The 23,802-nt window shown below is 51.5% G+C and overlaps 1 protein-coding gene across 6 annotated transcripts in view; it reads left to right on the top strand.

Moving 5' to 3' along the window:
* Positions 1-23,802, top strand: part of LOC309623881 (kazrin) — a 460,374-nt gene that overhangs the window by 337,605 nt on the left and 98,967 nt on the right. The gene's annotated exons all lie outside the window — the stretch shown is intronic.

Here is a 23,802-nt window from a genome sequence, read left to right as displayed (position 1 = left end):
TCCTTAGAGCTGGCCTGGGGTACTGGCCGCTGCCATACCCATCTCTCCTCGGAGCCACTTGCCCGCACTGTGTCTCAAAAGGTTATTTGAGAAAGGTTGGAAGCCATCCCCTCCCAGTCCTCCAACGTGAAACGCTGGGGGAGAAAATATCTTGGGTGGGGTCTGCCTTGATCTCTTGAGCCCCTCTTAGTGTCTTTGATTCTCCTAGGAGGGGAAAGGGCAATAAGACTTGGCACCCTCCTTTCCACTTACCACTTACTAGGACGATAAATACTCTCTGAAGAGTTCATTTCTGAGGCCAAAGCAGGTTTGTTCCTTCGGTTGATTTCAGGCTGCTGTAGCAAAGACCCCAAAACAGGGTGGCTTAAAGAATCTGTTTGTCTCTCTCTTCTGTAACCATCCCAGGGGGCATTTCAGGCTGGTGGGCATCTCTGCTCCCCTCGGCCTGTGAAAGATCCAGGGAAAGAGCCAAAATTCAGGGTCAGAGATTCCCTTTGGCAAGAGCGTCGCCACAGGGAGGGCTGGGCACCCTCGTCCCAGCTACAAGGCTAACTGGCGGGGAGGGAGAGGGGATTGTGCTGGATGGTTAGGCGGCTCTGTCCTTGTGGGCTTCCCTGACCAGAGGTGTGAAGTGAGCCGCAGAACACTGGCTAAGCCAGCTGTCTGTCCAACACCCCACCACCCGTCCCCCAGGAAGCCTGGGACGCTGGTGCGCCCTCACCCGGGAGCTCCAGCCCCTGTCTGCGTTCTTCCCAGCAGTACATGTTACTCTTAAAGCTGGGTAGACACTTTCCTGTTGGGGTTTTGTTTCCGGTGGGGGCCACCTAGACAGTGTTCTGGGTGGTCTCTTCAGGCCGTAGCAGGCAGGTGGTCCGTGTCACGGTGCAGCTGACACCGTGTGATCAGAAGTCACTGTGCCAGGCACGCATGCTTTCTCTATGCAACCCTCCTGCGGTCCAGGCAGATCTATACAAGCTCCCTCCACTCCCAGCTTCCCGGGGGCCTTGGAACATCCCCACCCTTCTCAGGAAGGAGATCCAAGTCTCAGGAGTCTCCCATGGGCACGTGTTGCTGGGTCCAGGCCGTGTGAGCTGATGTCCTTTGGTCTCGCCAGGCTTCGCGATCCTGCAGAGAGTCGAGGCTGCCTCAGGAAGCAGCCAGACGCTGTCTCAGCCTCCTTTGCCGGTATTCATTCCAGGACAGAGTCACCTGCCTTCTGTGTCCTGGGCCAGGGAAAGAATTTTCACCTGTATTCCCCCTTCTGGACCTGGGAGGAGGAGGAATACCTCTCTCTGCTGTTCCTGTGCCCAGGGGTATGGGCAGGGAGTGAGCAGAGGCTCATTTACCCACCGACTGCCCAGCTCCTGGGGCAGACGGCTCTCCAGACCTCAGTGTTCTGATCTGAGTGATGGGACAGTAACAGTGAATTAAATGAGGTCGTGTCTGTGAAGGCGGTAACCATGATGTGCACCCTCCTCTGTTTAGCCCACAGGGCACAGAGCTATGCAGGCATTTCTTCCCAACTCTGTGCTGTACGATTTCTTATCCATCCCCAAAGGTCTTCAGGGCCATGCTCAGGGACCCAGAGATCCCCCAAAGGCGACTGCTTTGTAGGAACAATAATCTCATTAACAAGGACTCGTCAGTATTCATTCAAGGAAAGCCTTATTGAGCACCTACTGTGTTCCAGCACTGTTCTGTGCACTTGGTCTACCATTCACCCCAGTCCTGCTGGAAGGTATTAACCCCTTTCACAGGTGGAGACAGCTGAATGAGGCTCAGGGAGGTTAAGTAACTTGGCCAAGGTGATAGAGCTAATTAGCAGCAGAGTCGGAAACTTTTTCTACTGCACTAAACACCTCATCTCCCCTCTGGATGAGGTCATGAGGGGTGAAGTTGGCCTGGACAAGAGAGACAGGAGGCCATCCTAGCTCAGTCAGGGGACAGCAGACTCTGGAGTCAGATCTGGGCATGAATCCCATCTCTGTCACTTACTAGCTGTGTGACCTGGGGCAAATTCCTTAACCTCTCTGAACCACAGTTCCTTTGCAGAAGGCAACAATAACAATACCTACTTTTCTTATAATTGAGGCCAATAGTAGTAGCTACTTCACAGGTTGTCATGAGGATTAAATGAGGTATAAAGTGCTTGGCCCAGTGCCAAGTGCCATTAGTGCAAATACTTAGTGATTATCTGATGAGACAGGGCTTGGCAGGCTTCCTCAGATCTGTTTGGAGATGTTGGTCGCCTGATTCCCATTTGGGGTAGCCCAGACCTTAGACCCCCTGAGCCCATCTAAGTTCAAGGTAGCAAGCACCTCAAGCTTCCTGCCTGGCATTCTACAAAGTCATAAATAAGATGCTTCCTCCCCAGCCACAGCACATGGTGAGTAAATTGCAGACAGATGTGGGCAGAAGGAGGCTGGGGCATGAAAAGGGATTTATATGCCCATAATGAGAAGGACGAGAATAAATGCACAAGCCAAGTACGCGGCAGATGTTGGGCAACACTTGTTAATAACCAGCGTCCCTGCGGTGGGAAAACGCAAAGCCCCCAAAGACTTCCACTCTGGCCGGTCCCCACCTGCCCACCCTCAGTCTTTGGTTTGGGGTTGGTTGAAACTGGAATTCTTCAGCACGTGAGAGGATTAGGAACTCAAGCAAACACGCAAACATTGATGGTTCCAACATCAAAGCAACGAAAAGAATTAAGTCTGGCGAGAATGGGGGTTTAGAAGTTTCCTTTGTTTCTGTGCGGACGAGTCTGGGAATGTTTGGTTTGGGATTTTGGTCTCCTCGTGAGTTTAAAGGCAGAAGCCCTGAATGACTGTTTAATAAGGAATGGTGTCGTCACGTGAGTAAACTTACCCCACAGTCCCTGCATGACCACAGCCCTACACCTGTGGTGAGCTTGTCGCCCGTGGGACCCCTCTGGGGTGTCTTGATTTCCCCAGGCCCCCTCAGTTGCATTGATTTCTCCAAGAATCAAGACATTACAGAAAAAATGATCATGAAAATTCGCTTCTTGCCTATTTTAATCACTTAATGGCATGTCGAATGTGTTGAGCATTCTCCCACAACAATAAATACTCCTTGAAAACGTAATTTTTAATGACTCCATAATGTTCTGCCAAATGGAGGCACCATAATTTATTTAGCCACTTTCCTATTAATGGACATTTAAGTTGTTTCCACTGTTTTCTTTTCATTCTTACTGTTACGTGACACTACACTATAAAGGTCTGTGTAAATCTGTGTATTTTCTTAGGTCAGCATTTCTCAAACTTTCTGGTCTCTGGACCACTTTATACTCTTACAAAACTGATGACCCCAAAGAGCTGTTGTTTATATGGTTTAGATCTGTCAATATTTGCTATTTGAGAAATTAAAAACAAAAACGTATCTAAATCTTCAATTTATTTAAAAATGACAGTAGTAAACCCATTACATGCTAACATTATTTTTAAATGAAAATAATGTATTTTCCTAAACAAAAAGATTTGAGGGAAAAGAGCAGCATTGTTTCACAATTTTGCAAAAACTTTTTAATGTCTGACTTCATAGAAACTGCTGAGTTCTCGTTAACTACTCTTTCAGTCAGGCTACTATGATTTGTTGTTTTGGTTGAAAATCTAGCATCACACAGATGTGTAGCTGGAAGAGGAAAGAGTGTATTAATTGCCTTATTAGATAATTATGGATATTTTTCTTTGACTTCATACTAACTCACCAACTGGTAGTTTCTTAGAGGTTTGCTGAGTGTGGAATTATCCAGTGAAGGTTTTGTGCTCTGTTAGGATGGACAGAACCATTGGTCTAATTGGTACTTTGAACGGCTATTGTACCCACACATGATTTTTTGAAATCTAACATTGATCACTTGGAAAATATTGGTTCACTGAGCAATGCACATCCTCCAAATCTTGGCATATTTCATTATCCAACATCAATAAGTCACATCTGTTAACATCACCACCAATTTCATTAGAAAAGTCTTTAAGTCTTGAGGAGCTGGTAAAATCATAGTGGCAGATCAGGTTTGCCCAAATTTGGATTTTTGCTCAAAAGTTCAAGTTTTATCACTGGCAACAAATACTGTCACTTGTTTTCCTAGAAGTAACAGGCTCACTTACTTCATGTGTTCACTTAGTTCAGTAGGTTGCCAGATACTATAGTTTGTACGTTGGCCCTTCTTTCAAGTACAAATGGTGAGCTACGAAAAAGTGGCTAGTTTATCTAGCAACTCAAACAGTTGCACACATGATTTTCCTTGAGACAGCCATTGTACTTTGGTATGCAGCAAAAGAACTTTAAGTGTACTTCCCATTTTATTAAAAAATATGTACTTGGGGATCGAGTTTTAATAGAATTAATTATTTTTACTGCTTCATCAAGGTTATTCTTAAGTAAAACTGTCCCCCCCTTTCTTTCAACTATGAGTGCATTGTGTAAAGAACTCAGTGACTACTAATACAGTTTGATGCCACTGTTACGATTTCTGCTAAGATGTCAGCATTTTACCCCGCATTGCTTTTGCACCAACATTGCAAATACTAACACAGTAAAACAGGCAAATAATGTCAGAGTGTTATTATGAAAATAGTTTTCCTCTTGGACCCCCTGAAATGTTATTATTGGTGGTAGTGGTGGTGACAGCTAGCATTTCTGAGCACTTTTTATATGCCACACACTTTAGCTCCTTTAATTCTCACAACAAGAGTATGAGGTGGGCTGTGAATGTGCCAAGATTACACGGCAGTACCTGGTTAGGGCCAGGTTCAGACCTCAGCAGGGTGGCTCTGGAGCCCTTAGGTGACACTGGCAGGGGCAGAGAGGGCATTACTGCAGGGGAAATAGCTTGAGCAAAGGCAGGAAGGCCAGCCTGTGTATGGGGGTGGGAAGGTGGAGGCTTTGCATTCGGGGCATGGTGGGAGATGATCATGGTAAACCCCAAGGGCTGTACCCTGAAGTTCAGGGACATGGAGGTTTTGAGCAGGAGGAAGCAGTATGAGGAGTGAGGTGTTTAAGATGTTCCTATGTCCCTTTCCCACCCTCTCCTTGCCTTTGCAGCCTCGTCTCCTTCTAGCACGTGGATGCACATGTTATGTACATGTGGTTCCTAGATGTGCCTGTGGATCCTCTCCCTTCTTTCTCCTCTGAGTCTTTGCATTTGCTCTTCCTTCTCCCCCAGCCTCCTGATGGCCACTCTTCCTCCAAGTCCTGATTCAGGCTCTGCTTCCTCCAGGAATCTTTCTGGACCATCTCCACTTGATGGGTCCGGGGCCTGCAGTTGGCAGGATCATACCCCTTCACCCCCACGATGTCTGCATCCTAATTTCTAGAGCACATGAATATGGTAGTTTACGTGGCAAAGGAGAATTAAGGTTGTTAATCAGACATCCTTAAAATGGAGGGATTATCCTGTAGGCCCAGCGTAATCCCAAGGTTCCTTCAGAGTGAAAGAAGAGGCAGAAGAGTCAGAGGTAGAGAAAGTCAGAGAACAGAGGCTGGAGATTCAACGTGAGGACCCAATCCACCATTGCTGGTGTTGAAGGTGGAGGAAGGGTCCACAAGCCAAGGAATGTGCGTGGCCTCTAGAAGCCGGAAAAGACAGATTCTCTCCTAAGGCCTCCAGAAGGAATGTAGCCCTGCCCACACCTTGATTTTAGCCTCCTGAGACCCATTTCAGACTTCTGACCTCCAGAACTATAAGATACTAAATTTGTATCTTTTAAAGCTACTAAATTTGTAGTTATTTGATACAGCAGCAGGAAGAAACTAATAAGGGCCCCTCCTCCCTGGATTTCACAGCCCTAGCTGCTGAGCTCCCTCAGGACCCAGCACACATTGAGGGGCGTCTGTTTCCTGCCTGGTTTGCCACTTGCCAGGCTCCTGCAGGCACAGTACCCAACACAGATCCAGCCTCGCCATCTGAACAAAGTCGATGATTGGTGAGCACGGCGGAGAAGAAATGATGCCCAAGTTTCCTCTCTTTAGCACAAGGAATAAGCCCTGTTGGGGCCTTTTCCCTGCCTCACAATGAGTCACCTGTCCTAGACTGAGCTCCTGGCAGGAACTGAGCCTTATGATTTAATTTGCTCATTCAACAAATGTTTCATGAAAACTTCCCCACAATAGAACCTGTGCCTGTGGCTCAGATAATTCAGAGGCAAGTGGAACCCAGGCCCTGCCCAGAAACCCACAACATACTCAATGCAAGTTGGTTGAATAATATATTTTTTAATGACCAACCAGGCCTGCAGATAAGAATCTACGCCACAGATATTCTGCTTGAAGAGTTCTGGGGTGCAGAGAATGTCTTAGGCCTTGAGCAGCAGGGGACACCAGTGTCCTTTAGGTTCCTAGCAGGTGTGGCCATGCTTTGGCTGCCATTGCAAGTGTAACCAGTCCTGCAGGCAGTGGGGTGGTAGGTGGCCTGAGTGGCTATTGAATAGAATGATGTGTTACCGATGCTGGGATGGCTCCGCCCACCTGCTTTTTTACACACACATCCTTGTCTCCAGAGCTGTGTGGGTTTGAAAAGCAACTTAATGTTTCCTGTTTCCCTTCCCACATCCGCACTCCACTCTTTGTCTTATTCCTTGCATCAAAGACTTGTTCATCTTCTGAGCAGTCTATTGCCCTGGGTTGAATTTACGTGCTCCTCTTCAATAAGTAAGTCATACATAGAAGCTTCCACTGTTTCTCAGGCCATCTAGCCTGATGCCCTGGGGGCTGCTGCCCCTCTGTCCCACAGCCCTGATGTTGAAGACGCTTAGCTGGTACATCTTAGAATTTGGTGGAAGCTTCCAGAGAGTTTTAACTTTACAGACAGAACATCTTCCTAATATACTACCGACTGTTTTTCACAGTTAACAGATCCCCCTTGAAAGCTTCTCGGAGTCCAGATTTGATCCAGCTGAAAATAATCTATGGTCAGGTGGAAGAATTGTCCAGAATCTTTGCTGTTCTGTTGCAGCTCTGGCTGGGCTGTGTGTCTCTAGCAGGTTAGCTGCTTCACGTGGCAGCTGGATTCCCAAAAAAGAGCACATGCCCTAATGCACATGTTTCTTAACAGGTGTTTCTTTGGAGTAGTTTGAGATTTCCAGAAAAGTTTCAGAGTCCCTCTATGACCGGTTCCCCCATCCTCAGCATCTTAGATAGTGCAGTGCATTACAGGGATGCTTTTCAAGCCACTTCCTGCTTTATGTTTGCTATTGTCTCATTGGCCAGAGCAAGTCACATGACCAAGCCCAGCATCATGTGGGCGGAGACTCTGGAGGCTGTGGTTCCGGGGAGGTGGGGTTCGTTGGCAGCCATGACTGAGGATCTGCCACAGAGAGCATTTTAAATGGAATCATATCCAGAATCTGCTTAGAGTCCTGGTGTCTGTTGACTGACAACACACGGCATCGACCTTGTCCCTTTTGACTCCTTTGCTTTTCATAGGTTTTTGTACCCGAGTGACTGATGTCCTCTCTCTTCTCCCTGTCTGGGGTTTTTGTCCTGGGCCCTTGACTCTATGAGTTGGAAAGGCAGCCAGTCCAGTCCTGTCCCCCCAGGCCCCCTTTGTCACCCTTTCCGCCTGCCCAGGCCAGAATCTGTTCCATGGCCCCCCAAACAATTACCCTTTCTGGGGCCTCCTTCAATGCTTTGGGTCCAATTCTCAGTAGACTCCACTGTGTATTAATGTTCTGATTATCCTGAGAAAAGAGGAAGGACTGGTTAGTTTGAAAATACTCAAGACACCCTCCAGGGCTCACCTCCACATATCTGATGCTTGTTTAGGAAGCAGGCACCAGAGCCCAACCTCTTCCCTATTCAGAAAAAACCTTGTACACCCATTCTACAGTTGGGATGACTGAGGTGTGAGCACATAGTAAATTGCTTTTGAGCAGTAATCAACTCAGCTAACGTTTATTTAGCACTTGGACTATGCCAGGCACTCTAATTGCTTTGCCTCCATGAGCCCATTGATCCTCCCAACAACGCTCATTAGGTGAGTGGTGTTTATTAGCCTCAGTCTCCCCATCTACAAAATGGGGCTGAGAGAGACTAAGGATTTTTCTAATCTCCTGGCTAGTAGACTTGAGAGCCCAGACTTGATCCCCAGTGACTCTAGTTTCCAAACCTCTGTTCTTAGCAGATACTCTTTTTATTCTAGGGGTCTTAGGGGTGGTTGTAGCAGTAGGGAGGAAGGGAGTGAAATCGGGAAGAGAGGAGAAAGAGGGACAGATCTGGGTTTGGAAGCCCAGCGTTCTTAGCTGTCACTCGGACCCCTTGAGGCACCAGGATTTGTGGATTCATTCTTAGTCTTTGCTTTGGAGCTTGTCGCAAGGACTAAAGGCTTCAAGGCTGGTCTCGGGGACACACAAGCCAGGAGCTTCTCTTCCCGACCTCCTCTCCCTCCGCTGCTCAGTGAACACACTTCAGTCCCAGGAAATGCCAGTGGCCTCGGCTGCCATATTTAAGAAGTGAGCAAGGGCTGCAGACCTTGAGCTGCTGCTTTTAGTTAATCCCCACTCCCCGCCCAGGAAGTGTCAGAGATTGATCGGCTGAGAGGAGGAGAACAGAGCGCGGTGTAAGAAAAGCCAGGTTCTTAATATGCCTTTCATAAGACATTGCCCAAGACCCTGTTCAACCCTGTTTGGAGCTGTGGCCTCTATCACTGTGCAGGCCCATCTTGCCGTGATGGGGTCAGGACATGGCCCTGAACCCGTGGCAGGAAGTAAAAGCCACACTGGCCTCTGTCCTGGGAGAAGAGCTTTGGTGTGAGCCAGGCCGGGGTGGGAGGGGGCGATGGTCTTCAGAGCTGGCCCTCCTTCTGGGGCAGCCATGGTGGGCACTGGCCCAAGGTGGCCATGGACACAGGGTCAGGTCTGAGAGGGACCTCCACTGTGATTCTCCTCAGCCCTGGTTGACTCCCCAGGGGATGCTGTCGTGGCCTCAGACAGGGATCTGGGGGTGAGCTTCCTTCCTGGAAGAGCTGCCCCTGATGATGGCTGAACAGGAGAGGGGGGAGCAGGACTCTGGGGGCCTTGAGCGAAATATGAGGTGTGGGTGGCAGACAGGGGCAGCACAGTTTCACTCAGACGTAGCAAGCCTTCTCCGGGATCTCCTGGGCTGGCCCTGTGCTGAGCCCTCCCCCCACCTCATCTTCACATTCTCCTCAGATCCGGCCCACGACATAGGTGGAGTTAGCCTGACTTTACAGTTGGGGAAACTGAGGTTCCAAGAGGGTCATACTGCATGCTGGTCTCAGTGTTTGGACTTGAAGTCTCATGCCTGACACAGATCCCTTCCTGCTGCACCAGCATTCAATTCTGATCAGTAGAAATCTCTTCAGTGTTGATAAAATCTTACGTAGAACCCCACTCACTTATTCATTCAACAAACACTTGTTGAGGTCCTCCTATTAGCCAGGCATTGTTCTGGGCCTTTGGGGTGTATCTGTGAGCCAAACAGACAGACCCGTTTCTCATGGATCTGCTGTGTAACAAACAGCCCCCAAATCTCACCAGCATTTTTCTCATGTCCCGTGATTTTGTGTGTCAGGGACATGGCAAGGTGCAGCTGGGCGATTCTTCAGTTCCACATGGTGGGTGAGGGTTGGGGGTTCTGCTGTGGGGGGCTGTTCCGCTGGAGAGTCCAAGACGGCTTCACTCATGTGTCTGGTGCCTTGGTGGTGTGTCTGGGCTCAACTGGGACTGACAACTAAAACACGCATTTGTGGCCCCTCCAGCATGGTAGTCAGACCTCCTCCACAGGCTCAGGGATCCCACAGAAAGGGTTCCAGGAAATCAAGGAGCAAGCTGTAAGGCTTCTTGGTCTCAGACATTACTTAGTGTCATTTCCGCTGCATTCAGTTGGTGACAGGCCAGCCAGACTCCACCCTATAAAAAGCACGTATGGGAAGTATTATTGTGTCCATCTTTGCGAAAATACCATCTGCCACACGGGGAGGGAGAAGGCCAACAACAAACAAGGAACATAGAAAAACTAAGTCGTATGTGTTAGAAGATTGTCAATACTATGGGGACATAGAAATCGTACAGTGAGATGAGATAGGACCCAGCCATGCCACTCCTAGGTTTTTACTCACCTAGGAAATACATATATCTGCACAAAGACTTGTACACAAATGGTCCTAGCAGCTTTATTTGTAATAGCCAAAAACTGGAAGCAGCCCAAAAGTCCATCAACAGAGGAATGAATAAACAGACCAGTGTATCCTACAGTGGAATCCCTCTCGGCAATAAAGCAACAAACTATCGAGACATGCAGCCACATGATGGGTCTCAAAATCATTATGCTGAGTGCCAGAGTCCAGAAAGAAAAAAGTATATCCTGTATGGTTCCATTCATGTGAAACTCTAGAGAATGAAACCGAATCTGTAGGGACAGAAAGATCAGTGGTTGCCTGGAGGGTGGGAGGAGAGGCAGGAGTGCGGCTTTCAAAGGGGAAGAGGAAACTTCTGGGGTGATGGATACGTCTCTATCTTGATTGTGGTGATGGTTTTACAGGTGTTTACGTGTGTCAGGTTATATCAAATGGTCCATGTGACATATGTGTACGTTATTGTACGTTATTTATTAGCAGTAAAGGTGTTTTAAAAAGAGGGTGCGGTGGCTTAGGAATCTTGAGCATGACGTGTTTTGGAGTGAGGGGCATTCAGTGCCCCACGGGCCACACTCAGGCAGTCTGCAGCTTAGCTTTCAGGCTGGCCTCAGCGGGTCACAGAGGGGACCCAGCCCCGGGTGGGAAGAGCCCTGTCCTATCAGGGCACCAACACCCAGGGCTCCTGGGCTCCTGGGCTCCAGAAACAGGCAGAGACCAGGGAGGTCCAAGGCTGCCACATGTGCCGTGGCCTGGGCTCCCAGCCCAGCTCTTTAAATAGGTCCAACGACACGGGCTGGCCAGTGGCTATGACAGAAGCTGCTCAAAACCAAGTGAGCTTCATGCCCAGAGCCTGACGTGGGGACACAAAAGGAGGAGAGGCATTTTTGGGCACTGAGCTAAACACTCAGAACAATCTAGAAAGGAGCTTTCTGATTCAGCTCGAGGCCAGGTGCTATGGTAGGGAAAAGATGGAGGTTAAAATCCAATGGCTTGGGAAGTCCCTGGTGGTCCAGTGGTTAGGACTCCACGCTCTCACTGCTGAGGGCCTGGGTTCGATCCCCGGTCAGGGAACTAAGATCCCACAAGCCACGCTGCATGGCCAAAAATAAATAAATAAAATTTAAAAATCCAATGGCTCCATAATATTTTAAAAATTAATACTTATATTTAATGTATAGGTAATGAATACAATTTTTATATGTTCATTGAATATTTCCCTGGGCCAGGAATGCATGGGCTTTAAAGAATGATCTCAGATAGGCTTCACCATTTTTCTGTTGAGAAGGTTGAGAGCCAGAGAAGTGAGCTGCTGAAAGGTGGAATTTAAGCCAAGGAAGGTGTGCCAGGCTCTAGGACCTGCGGGGTATAGCCAGTGCCCTACACAGCCCCGTGGGGAGCCCGCTGCTGTTTGTTTCAGTGGTGAACAGGTTTTTAAATGATGAATCCTTTGTGATGTGCATCTCAGGGACAGGCTGGGCCTGTGAATCCGAGGCGCTGGGGCATGTCGGAGCGGGCCGTCCTGAGTCAGGGGTCCAGGGCTCTCCAACAGCATTGCCCTCAGCCTCTGTGGGCCTCATCCGGTGGGAGGGTCGGGCCGAGTGTTCTCATGAGCCCCTGTCGTAAGGTACCATGAGCAACATACACTACTCAGAAGGCAGGGGAAGATACCTGTGTGGGGGGAGGACAAGCCAACCTCTGAGAAAGCCAAGACAGCAGCCCGACGCTGCCCGCTGACTGCAGAAGCGGTCACAGAAGTGGTGCTGGTAACGGCGTGTCCCTGGGTCACACCAGCTGGGCATCTGACTGCCACCAGGCCTCCCACTCTCACCCCAGCCCAGGACCTACACCCCACTGCTAACCAGCAGCCCTTAGCCTCTGACCTTCACAGCCCCTGAACTCCAGAGAAGTTACTCGACCAGGACCTCTGCACCATGAAGATCTAGAAGAATCTTTCTAATTCAGGCCTTGCCAGCAGAGTGGTGCCCAAGGAAAGAAAGGTCTTTAGCAAGAACCCATGGGCTCAGGCAGAAGGAGGGGGATGGCCCAGGACCAGTCAATATCCCTAACCCCTGCCAAGCCCTCCAGGAAGAGGCTGGGCCGTGCTTCTCTCGGTCGGCGTTGGCTCCTGGCTGCCCTGAAGACGGGCCTGGTTAGATGCAGCTAGAGAAGCGCTGGTCAGCCTGGTGCTGCTAACCCTTCTATCTCCCACCCAGTGTTCAGCGCTGGGCCCAGCACGTGGCAAGGGACTCATAAGCAGGTCTGAGATGAAGGTGGAAGATGGAAAGCAACGTGGAGTCTTTGGGACTGTCCCTTTCTTGGGGAGGTGGCTGTTGGCTCAGCAGTGTAAGGCCGGGAGCGCCTCGAGGTCGGGGCCTGAAGTGTGTTTGTCTCTGTGCCCCTGTGATTGTGTCACTCCTGCTGCTGAGGAGTGAGCAAGGCCGGGGAAGCAGGACAGAACAGAGACAAGACGCGTGCTGGGCCTACAGGGCTGGCACCCAGTAGGGGTGCAGGAAATGGGCCAAGAGCAGGGGGAGGGCTCACCCCACGTGAATGTACCCGCAGTCTGTCACAGACCCGGAAGGTCCTGTGCGTGGGCAGCGCCCCTCAGCCTGGCTTTTCCAGTTACATGACCCGTTGGTGCCACCTCAAGCTCCGACCTTTGTCTCCTGCCAGGATGACCGTGGAGTCGTTGTGCTCCCTGCACCCTCCCCAGGCCAGGCGCTGGCATGAGTGGAGAAAAAACAAGGGCGCAAGCCTTTCTTTCCTCTTCCTGGTTCAGGTGACTGCAGACTGGGGGAGAATCACTTCCTTCAGGGGCAGAACGGGCTGGGGTGGCCCTGGGTGGCACGCAGCGGAGGGACGGACTGGGAGCTTTGGCCAGGTTCCGCCAAAGCAGGGCCATTTCCTGGCTGGAATTCCCGGAGGAACATGGCTTTGGAGAACTGCCGCAGAGGCTGAAAGCTCACACGCTGCCCAGGCCCACTCGGGGACCGGCTTAGCATTGCCCTGCCAGCGCCAGCCCTCTCGGCCGCTCACCTGGGCAGGGCTGAGTGTCACCAGCGTCAGTTAAGCCTCGCACGCGCTGTGAAGTTGTGTTGGCGTCTTGAGGTCAGTTTCTGTTCCAGGCAAAGTCTGTCTCCCCAAGGGCCTCTCGCCTCCTCCCCTTCCCAGCTGTGGCCCGTTCTTGCTGAAGCCCTCTTTCTTTCCTTGGTCACTGCACTTTGCTGGAGGGCCAGAATCAGAACGGAGTCAGAATGCTTCTTCTAGATGTTCATGGCCCAGAGTTCATAGGTGAGCGACTTCTCCAGAGTTTGGGAACTGCAAGGTCAATGGGTTTGAGAATAACACTCTTACTGGCCTGTTCAAGACACTGGGTCAGGATGGAGAGCAAAAGACGTGGCTGGTGGGTGATGTTCCAATTATCAAAAACACCTGGCACCTTGATCCATATGACCACAGGGAGGAGGTTGGAGGTGTGTGATCACGTCAATGGGACTGTTTTGTTCTCTTTTCAGATGAGAAGGTGGTAAAATAGTTCCCCTTTCCCCTTTTTGGCATCTTCCATACCCACCAGTGAAGCTCCTGGAAATAGTCTTCTTCTTCTGTTGGATTTCTCTTCATCGGAGAGGGTTTCTTCTACCTATTCTTCTGGAATTCAGACACCCCCACCCCCGCACCTCCACCCCAGGCTGCCAGCAGACTTACAGGGCAGTTTCTCATTGGTGATTGATGGCCACCGAGCACTGTGGAGTTTGCGTGGGCTGGAGGCCCTGCTTGCTGTGAGGGCTGCGTGTGTGGAGGTGGCATTGCTCCCCTGCAAGTATGGGGGCTTTCCCAGGCAGAGGTGGGCTTTCTGAGCTGTTTCTAGAAGGGGGATATGAGGCCAAGGCACAGTGACCTCTGTTGCTAGTTTGTTGGTAGCAAGTGGAAGAGATGGTGAATAATTTGGGGGTGGGAGGTATAGGGAGATGTCAGTGCCCCCAAGAGAGGGGGCTTCACCTCTGCCATGTTATGCTCTGCATGAGTGCCAAGAGCAGGGCAAGCAGAGGATTTCCTGTTCAAACCAAGCAATTAGGAGATATTTATACAGGGAAGGGAAGGTGCCCTCTGTGGTTCTAGGTTGGGTCCAAGTTCTCAGGAAAGAAATGAATAGTGGAAAGGAGCTGTCCTTCACTGAACACCTACAATGCGCCATCAACCAGAAAAGCAAATACCTTGTGTAATCCTCCCCACCATCCTACAAAGTTCCTTTCTATTCTCCTTTTCTCCATGTGAGGAACATAAGCTTGGAGAGGTTGCATGACGTGCCCAAGGTCATATGGGTAGTAGAGCCAAGACTTGGCTTGGTGTCCCCTCCACTTGAACTTGGACAAGTTGCTCAACTCTCCTTCCCCATTGGTAGAATATCCCCATCAGTATCGTAATAGCGCTTACCCAGTGGTTGGGGGATTAAATGAGATGATTCATAGAAAGAGGTTGGAACAGTAAATATTTATTTATTAAATATCAGCTGCTCTTATTTTATTATTATTCTTTTACTAAGTTCAGAGTGACTGTATAATTTATTGTCCAAACTGGGAGAGTTTTTCAAGAAAAAGAGGGCCTATTAAAAGTTGTCCTGGGACATTAAGAGCCAACTGGGACTGTCCCAGACAAATGGGATCTATAGCCCTTGACCAACAGACAGGATGTGAGTAAGTGGACAGGTGTCAGGCAGGTACTCTGGGTCAGAGGATGCTATAAGCAGAGGTCTTGGAGGGTGGGTGCTCAAGGTATACACAGGTGACTGTGAGGTGGCCAAGGGGCCCACCTGCCCTACCGGACAGGAGAAGTAACATCTCTCCACCTGCACCCTGACCCCATTGCCCACAGGGCACCCTTCCCCTTCCCCAGGTTCATCTGCGTGCTCCAAGGCCGCCCGCCTGGTCAGCATTATAATTTACGAGGGCACCACAGGCCACTCCATTCTTTATGGACCTGAGAAAGATGTGATCTTTACGACAGAGAGGCATAGTATGACGTCTCAGAAGCCATTCCGATGCCCTGTTAGGCAGGAGGGAGCAGAGGTGGAGAAGGACGCTATTAAGTCACGAAGTGCATCCCCAGTTGACACCAGAGGAACAAAGCTTTCGGGTGGAGGCTCCAGAAGGAAGGATGTGGGAGGCCGGGGAGGGAGGTGGGGTCGCTGGAGGAGACTCCTGTCTCCTAGCCTGCGTGGCTTCCATGTAAACCTCAGCAGGAGCACGTGAGGTCTTGACAAGGTGGGGTTTCCAGGCAACTGTTGTTACCCACCCACATGGACCCGGTGTCTCCCAGTGGAGCAAGGTGTTCCTGGGGGTTCAGGTTCCCAGAAGGGTCAGAGCAGCCTCCCCTGTGGAACAGGGAGAGAGGGGAAGTAGCCGGGAGCTGTAGGCCAGGCTCGGTGTGGGGAAGTGACATGCCCCAGCTAAGCTAGGAGCTGCATCCTAGACCCATATCCTTACTCCCAACCCTGAATTCTCACTGAAGTTCTTCACTTTTTACTGTCTGTTCCTAAAACAGATTTCTAAATTTTTTAACAGAACCTTGGACCCAGTAGAGCAGTTCTGTACATAAAGATCTTACCTCAAGAAGTATAGGCCAATCACCAATCTATGGATTGTAAATGCATATTTTTAAAATTAATGGGACTCCCACTAGCCTAATGCAGCCTTTGTGCAAATTAGAAAAAGGCATGTAGACGGATTAGGCAAAGGTGCCCCCCACTCCACGACATTGCACACAGGCCTACTGACCTGTATAGCCTGGTGACTTGGCGGGCAGCACCTGTGTGTGATCGCATTCCTAAGGGGTTGCAGCCCTGTAGCTGGGTTTGACAAGGGGGTAGAGAGGTGCCTCTGCTCCAGGTGGCTGAAGCCCTGCACTAAACTGTACAATTTGACAAGCAGAACAACAGCTGGATTTTACCTCCCACTCAGGTTAGCTACCAGGTACTTTTGGGCAGTGCATCAGCTTGTGCAACTGTCCATGGCGGTCCTGGGTGTGAGTCATGGCCATCTTGGCTGGTTGTGGTTGGCATAAAGAACAATTCCCTCTTGATTTCATCTTAAGAATATTAAGGGACTTCCCTGGTGGCACAGTGGTTAAGAGTCTGCCTGCCAGTGCAGGGGACACGGGTTCAAGCCCTGGTCCAGGAGGATCCTACATGCTGCAGAGCAACTAAGCCTGTGCACCACAACTACTGAGCCTGCAGTCTAGAGCCCGCAAGCCACAACTACGGAGCCCGCGTGCCACAACTACTGAAGCCCGCGCGCCTAGAGCCCATGCTCCACAACAAAGAGAAGCCACCGTAGTGAGAAGCCCACGCACCAACTAGAGAAAGCCCACACGTAGCAACGAGGACCCAATGCAACCAAAAATAGAAATAAATAAATAAAATAAAACTTATAAAAAATATATATATATATTAGGATGGAAAGGTACGGCAATGCCTTTTTACTGAGTTTTATACCACAACCCAAGTTTGTTCAAACCGTGATGCCCCAGGTGTGGTGACCCATCCAGGGCACCTTTCTCACTTGGACAAAGGGAGAAGTGAAGCGCCTGTTAGAAGGGACTTATCCTGGACAGCCACCTGAGGTCCAGAATGGGGCCGTCCCCTGGAGGGAGTTAACGTTTATTGAACCCCTACGGTGTGCCAGGCTCTCTGCATACATGTCCCATTTCATCCTCACAGCCAGCCTGTGACATGGGTTCTTTTATTACCCCAACTTTACAGAAAAGGTAACTGAGGCTCTAGATGGAAGGAACTTGCGTGGGACACTCAGCTGGTTGATGGTGCAGCCAGGATCAGCACCCAGCCCATTCTGGCTTCAGACCCGACACTCTGACTATTGTACCATAAAGACCACACCTGTCTTTTGACACCTGAAGTTTCCCTGAGCCCTTAAAATGAAGGTTTGGGTGCAGGTGGGCAGGCTTGGGCTTGGGAGGATTGGGATCGGGCCTCTCGGCTTGTCCCCTCTGAGCCAGGTCTGCTGTTTTCAGCACCCTGAGACCCTGGAGGGGTGCCTGGCACAGGGGCCATCCAGGGATAGTGACCATGTAATGGCAGAGAGGGCTGGAGGCACAATGCCGGATCTTTCCACCACCTCAATTCCTAAAGACATCTTCCCGTAACCCAAGAGCCTGCCATGGGAAGTGCAGGTGCTGACTCAGGAAAAAGAAGTCCCAGTGAGTAACGACAGCCCACAAGGGCACCCTCCGGCCGGCACCCTTGGCCTCCTGCTCTGAGCTCTGTTGAGGCAGCGCCTGGCCCCGTGGCAGGAGCCTTGCAGCTTGTCCCCGATCATCGAAGCAGAAGGCCAGAGCATTCCTTTTGCCGGTTGAAGGCAGCAGGGAGCCTTTTTTTACTCCAGAAATGAGCAGGGCATGTTTCTGAGGTTTCTCTAGACACCCAGAGCGCTCCTTCCCCACCCAGGTGCCAGACTTTTATCTGGAGCACCGTTTGACTGCATTGTTCATGACGGGCTGGGTGGACACAGCAAGGCTGTACACCCCTTCCCCTGACCTTCACCCTGTCTGGGATGCTCAGCTTAGCACATTCAGGATGGGCCCTGGACTTGGCCCCAGGGCTAAAAGAGGATGCAGTAGGTTAAGAAAGTGCAAATTAAAGCAACCCTGCGATATCACTGCTCACCTCTCAGATTGGCAAAAATTCAAATATCACACGACCACACTCTTTTGGCACGCCTGCAGGGAATAGTACTCTCACACGTGGTTGGTGAAAACATTGGATAGCGTGACCACCGTGGAGGAAAATTCAGGTACAGCTAGCAAAATCACATCTGCATTCACCCTCTGACTCAACAGTCCCACCTCTAGGGACTGATCCTGAGGGTAAAACATCACGGATACTAAACAAGTTACTGTACACGCCATAGAATACATTCAAAGGCTTCAAAGAAGGGGAGAACAGGAAGCAAATCTTGAAGTTTATCTAGTAGATTTATTGACAGTACTTCTGGTGTGATAATCCTGGAATTATTTTGTTATTATGGATTAGAGCAAATGAGAAAATATATACTGTTAGGTACCAGGGTTCTGTCTGTGGGAGAATGGAATATGGAATAGAGGAAGATGTGAGATTAGAGTTGGGGCATCAATATACATTTTTTTAAATTAATTATTTATTTTTGGCTGCCTTGGGTCTTCATTGCTGTGTGTGGGCTTTCTCTAGTTGTGGTGAGCGGGGGCTACTCTTCATTGTGGTGCACAGGCTTCTCATTGCGGTGGCTTCTCTTGTTGCAGAGCACGGGCTCTAGGCGCGCGGGCTTCAGTAGTTGTGGCACGTGGGCTCAGCAGTTGTGGCGCACGGGCTCTAGAGCACAGGCTCAGTAGTTGTGGCACACAGGCTTTGTTGCTCTGCCGCACGTGGGATCTTCCCGGACCAGGGCTTGAACCCGTGTCTCCTTCATCGGCAGGCGGATTCTTAACCACTGTGCCACCAGGGAAGGCCTCAGTATACATTTGTGATGACATATGTTCATGATTTACAAGTCGTAACCATGGAAGGGCAAGAAAGCAGTGACCCACCCCCCGCGCAGTAGCAGTGCATACTCCTAGCACCTGCGGCTCTGTTTCTCAATGCTGTTCCCCATGAGAAGGAGCCAGGGCCCCTTAGACACCTGGAGGATTCCAGGTGTGGGGCAGTGAAAAGTAACGGTATGACAAGAACATCTTGTCGCTCTAAAAAGCAAGGATGCAGCCAAAGACAGATGGTCAGAAAGACCCAGGGGCTGGCCAAGCGCCAGGAACAGGTGTGACTCCTCGTTCGCAGGTAGGAAGCTAGTGTACAGTGATATTACTTCTCTTTATGAATATTTTAATATTAAAGCAGCAAATCCCGGAAAGTGCTGACCTGCAGCTTTTCTTGGTTGGCACGTTCTGCAGGCCCGCTTGGTGGCAGCCTGAGCAAGCACTGATGAAGGAGTAAGTGGCCTCTTCGTGTGGTGGGGCTCCAGCACAGTGCCCCCCCCCATCCCTCCCTGAATGGGGCTCGCGGGACCTCAAGGGGATAAACTGTTGTCGTCTTATTTTGATGTCACTTCAGGAAAGGAGCTCAACTCAGAATCTCAGTAAAGAGGCTGCTGTGTGCTGGGGGTAGGAGCCGGGGGCTCCGCCGGGCCCTGGCTGGTCCCACACGCCCTGCCCGCACTCACCCAGCTGAGTAGGTAGTAGGTCCTCAAGAAGCAGCAACTGCTCCTTTTCTCTATTCAGTTTAATCAAACTCACACTAACAGGCACTCTGCCAGGCATGAGAAATGCAGGTAGTCCTTCATTCCAGAAACATCGATTGACCCCTGGCCACATGCCAGGCCCAGGGCTAGGTGCTGAGGGTAGCAGGGAGAGTGAAGAAACTCTGCAGCCTCCTCCCAGCCCAGCAGAGAAAATCAAGAGATTTTCTCAAGCCCAGAATCAAGCCCAGAAAGAGAAATCAAGTAATAAATTAGTGAGCAGACAAGAAAAAGATAAGAGTAGTATGTGCCATACAGCAGCGGTCCCCAACTTTTTTGGCACCAGGGACCGGTTTGGTTTCTTGGAAGACCATTTTCCCACAGACCGGGCAGGGGCGAGGGGGATGGTTTCAGGATGGTTCAAGCGCATTACATTTATTGTACACGTTATTTCTATTATTATTACATCGTAATATATAATGAAATAATAATACAACTCACCATAATGCAGAATCAGTGGGAGCCCTGAGCTTGTTTTCACTTGCCACTCACTGATAGGGTTTTGATATGAGTCTGCAAGCAGCTGATTTATTATGGTCTCTGTGCAGTCAAACCTCTCTGCTGATGATAATCTGTATTTGCAGCCGCTCCCCAGCGCTACCATCACCACCTCAGCTCCACCTCAGATCATCAGGCATTAGATTCTCATAAGGAGCGCGCAACTGAGATCCCTCACATGTGCAGTTCACAGTAGGGTTCACGCTCCTATGAGAATCTAATGCCACCGCTGATCTGACAGGAGGCGGAGCTCAGGAGGTAACGCGAGCGATGGGGAGCGGCTGTAAATACAGATGAAGCTTCGCTCGCTGGCCTGCCACTCACCTCCTGCTGTGCGTCCCGGTTCCGAACAGGCCACAGACCAGTACCAGTCCGTGACCTGGGGGGTTGGGGACTCCTGCCATACAGGATAAAATGGGGAGGTGTGGAAGACGGTGGGGGTAGGTGGCTCCTTTACCTGCATTGCCAGAGATGGCGTCTCTGGAGCAGAGACCTTTAACCCAAAACAGAGGTTACAGAGGCCACCAGTGTGTCTGGAGGGCATGGGGTGGGGGGGATGGGGAGATGAGATGACGGGCAGTACATGCGGGGATGTGCAGTCCTGATGCGGAGCTTGGACTTTATTATACACATGGCAGGATGCACTGGTTTTAAGCAAGGAAGCAACTCAGTCTGATTTGCCTTTTGAAGTGGCCCCTCGGGCTGCTTCATTGAGAATAGTGTGAGTTGGGTGAGGGTGGTGGTGTGAAAGGCTATCCCGGGCCTCCTGCAGGACAGGTTGGAGAATCCACAGGACTTGCTGGCAGATTAGACGTGGGAAAGAGAAGAGGGCAAGTCTCGGGAATGGGGCTGGGGCTCCTGGTGCAGAGTGGTTTCCCCTCCAGCCTGAGGGCACTAGGGACCCAGTGCAGGCTTTAGGCAGGGAGTGACGGCATCAGACTGGGGTTTAGGAAGCCAGCCTGGGGGTGCAGAGTGGAGGCAGGGAAACCAGCTCTGAGCAGGTGGGCCTGGCCTGGGTGGGGGAGGTGGGGAATGAGGGCGGGTGGTTCCCCCTTCAGAGGAAGCAGGAGCTGCCGGCAGGCACCATCCCCTCCATCTCCTCCTCCTCCTCCTGGCTTCCCCCCGACCCCTGGAGGGGAGGGGGGTGCATCTCTGTTTCCTTCCCCACCCAGCTGACCCCCCTGAGCTAGGACTCAGTTAAAGGAAAGAGCTCTGCCCAGTGGCTCGGCCCTGCCCGGTCCTGCTGGAGGGAATTGTCATTAAAAACGGGACGGCTGCACTTAGAGTGATGACACGCTACACTCGGAATTGCTGTCCTAGGCTCTGGTTTTCCTGATGCCAGAAAATCCAATAACCCCGGGTTACATTCATTCCGGTTGTGGTGCTGATTGGATTTGTAAACTCCATCCAGCGTATCGTGTTCTGATAGTTACCTGAAGCTCTCACTCAGCCCACAGACGTGTGGTTCCCAAGGGCCGGCCTGGACCTGGGTGGGGTCCGATGCACAGCTCCCACCAGAGGCTGAGGAATCGAGGGAAGGATGGGTGCAGGCCACTGTCCTCGGGCCTTCCCGACCCCGGAGGCATTACTGTGTGCAAGACTGCCGCCTCCCCTCACCCTGGCTCTTGGGGTCCCCGTGTGTGACCGTCACCTGGGACAGCAGCCTTCCCCAGAGCCTCGTGCGCCCCACCTTCCCAGCCAGGCTCGGAGGAGCACAGGTTAGCACCTCCTAATGACTCAGGGTCGCCCCGGGAATATTCATTTTTGTACTTGGGGAAATAAGGTTGTACAGTCTTTTTGTTTTTGCTCATTTCTCTTTCCCCTCCTCTCAGGCCATGGATTGTCACTTGTCTGCTGTCATTGGGCCTTCTCTTGGCATCGATGGAGGCAGTGCCTTGTGGGAGTTGGGGTCAGGGGCACTGGGTTCAAACCCTGGCTCTGCTGCATAGTACCTGCAGGACCTTGGGCCAGTCCCTCAGCCCCTCTGAGAATCAGTTTATTCATCTGCAAAGTGGGGATGGTAATAGGACCTGCCCACGAGGTGGGGGGGCGTGGGGATAGACTGTCACTTCAGCCAGCTGCCCTAGGCACGAGCAGCCCCCATGAGTGAAGTGACCCCTCAGTCTCAGTACCTTCTTGCCCACCCTGCCAAGCTTCAGACCCAGCACGGAGCAGGCCACGGGCCACCAAGGCCAGCACTGCCACAGCAGTACTTAGCAGCACGAAGAGTTCTCCTTGGGCAGCAGGAGGAGGCCAAGTCATCAGGGAAGGTGGGAGCTTGGGCCTGTGCACCTGACCACAGAAGGTGGCCCGCAGGTCCAGGAAGAGCAGCTCCTTGGGCAGGAAGGGAGGAGCTGGGAGAGATGGTCATGTGTCTTTAAAGTGAGCCCTGAGCCCCATGTAGCCACCTTCAGGTGCCTTCCTGTACTGAGGTCTGACCCTCCCAGGAGCCTCGGAGATGCCAGTGCTGGGCTGGGCCCATCTGTCCTGTTTGGCAGCAAGGAAACCTCAGCCTGGCAGCTCACGTGACTTTTCCACAGGGTTCCCTGCAGAGGCTGGCTGCCATCCACTGCTCCTCGTCCCAGTTCCATTAGCCCAGAGCCCAGGGGATAACCTCCCTCAGCTGTGCCTCTGTCCCCAACCTTTGCTGTCAGAAGGAGGCTGGATCCAGCACACATACTCCCACCAGCTGCACAGAGAATAAAGCAGGGGCCCGGCAGAAGGGGCCGGGTGGAGGCTCTTCTCTCTTCACCAGTTCTGCTCCTTGCTCCTCTTTTCCTGCCTTCAGCATTGTGCCCCTCTTGCCAAAAGCCCTCTCCGGCCCAGCCAGAGCAACTTTGAGCATCTCAAGCGCGGTCACCTATTTTTATTTACCTTCATTTATTCCAGGCTGTGAAACTGGTGACCCACACCTATGTTCTCTCGAGCCTGTGTGCTGCTTTTAAATGTTTTGAATGTGTTGCCACCATTTAAAAGTTGGAAATTATCCACAGTGTGGATTTCCACCTTCTCTGGGAAAATGAGCAGGTCTGGCCACCCCGGGCCCGTGCTGCCCTGGCCAGCAGTCAGCTGGATGTGAGGGACGGTTAGTCTGCAGCCCTCCACACCCCGCCCAGCGCCTTTGGCTGGGCCCCCTGCTTTGTACCTTGAGCAGCAGACCCAAGGATGCATGTCGGTTTCCAGTCTCTTGCTGACAGCGGAAGTGGCTCAGCACCCGGGGTCTTTGCTCCTCGGTTCCCCCCATTGTCCAGTGCCTTGGACATGTGGTCACTGGGCTGGCTTTCCTCCCTCTTTCCTTTGAAACCAGGTTGTCTCTGTCCCCTTGCTGACCTCCATCCCTCTCTTACTCCCTTGCACCCCCTTCCACCCAGACCGGCAAGTGCAGTGACTCACAGCTTTCCTTTTGCTCCCCGGGTCCTGCTCTGGTGGCTGCATCTTAATACCCTGGATGCGTGTGTCTGATTCATCACTGTCCTGCCGGGACCCAGCTCAGGGCCTGGCCTACAGCGGGTGCTTCGGGAGTAGAGAATGCCTTAACGAGATGTTGAGAAAGCTACCAGGTCCCCTCCCGTCCTCCCCTCTGGGTTTCAGAGGGAGACAGAGCCGCCCTGACTCTGCCGCCCTGGGGAGGGGAGAAGTCTTGTAGCGACGCGCTTGGTAGCCAGCGCCCTCCAAGGGGCGTGCAGATCGGGCAGGGAGATGCCGGGCCTGTGTGCTCCCTCCGAGTCAGCCTTCTCTCCTGCCAGCCTCTCCTGGTCCCCAGAGGACGGGTTGATATCCCCGGAGGAGGAGGCATCCTGGGAAGATTTGGGCCACGGGAACCCCGCCTCCTGGTGCCCCAGGGCCTTGCGTGTGAGGCACTGGGAAGGAGGTGCATTTGTTCTGTGCGACCTCCTGGTCACTTTGCCC

This window comes from Balaenoptera borealis, assembly GCF_965194805.1.
Source record: "Balaenoptera borealis genome assembly, chromosome: 1".
Lineage (NCBI taxonomy): Eukaryota > Metazoa > Chordata > Mammalia > Artiodactyla > Balaenopteridae > Balaenoptera > Balaenoptera borealis.
This window is presented reverse-complemented; position numbering and strand designations above follow the sequence as displayed.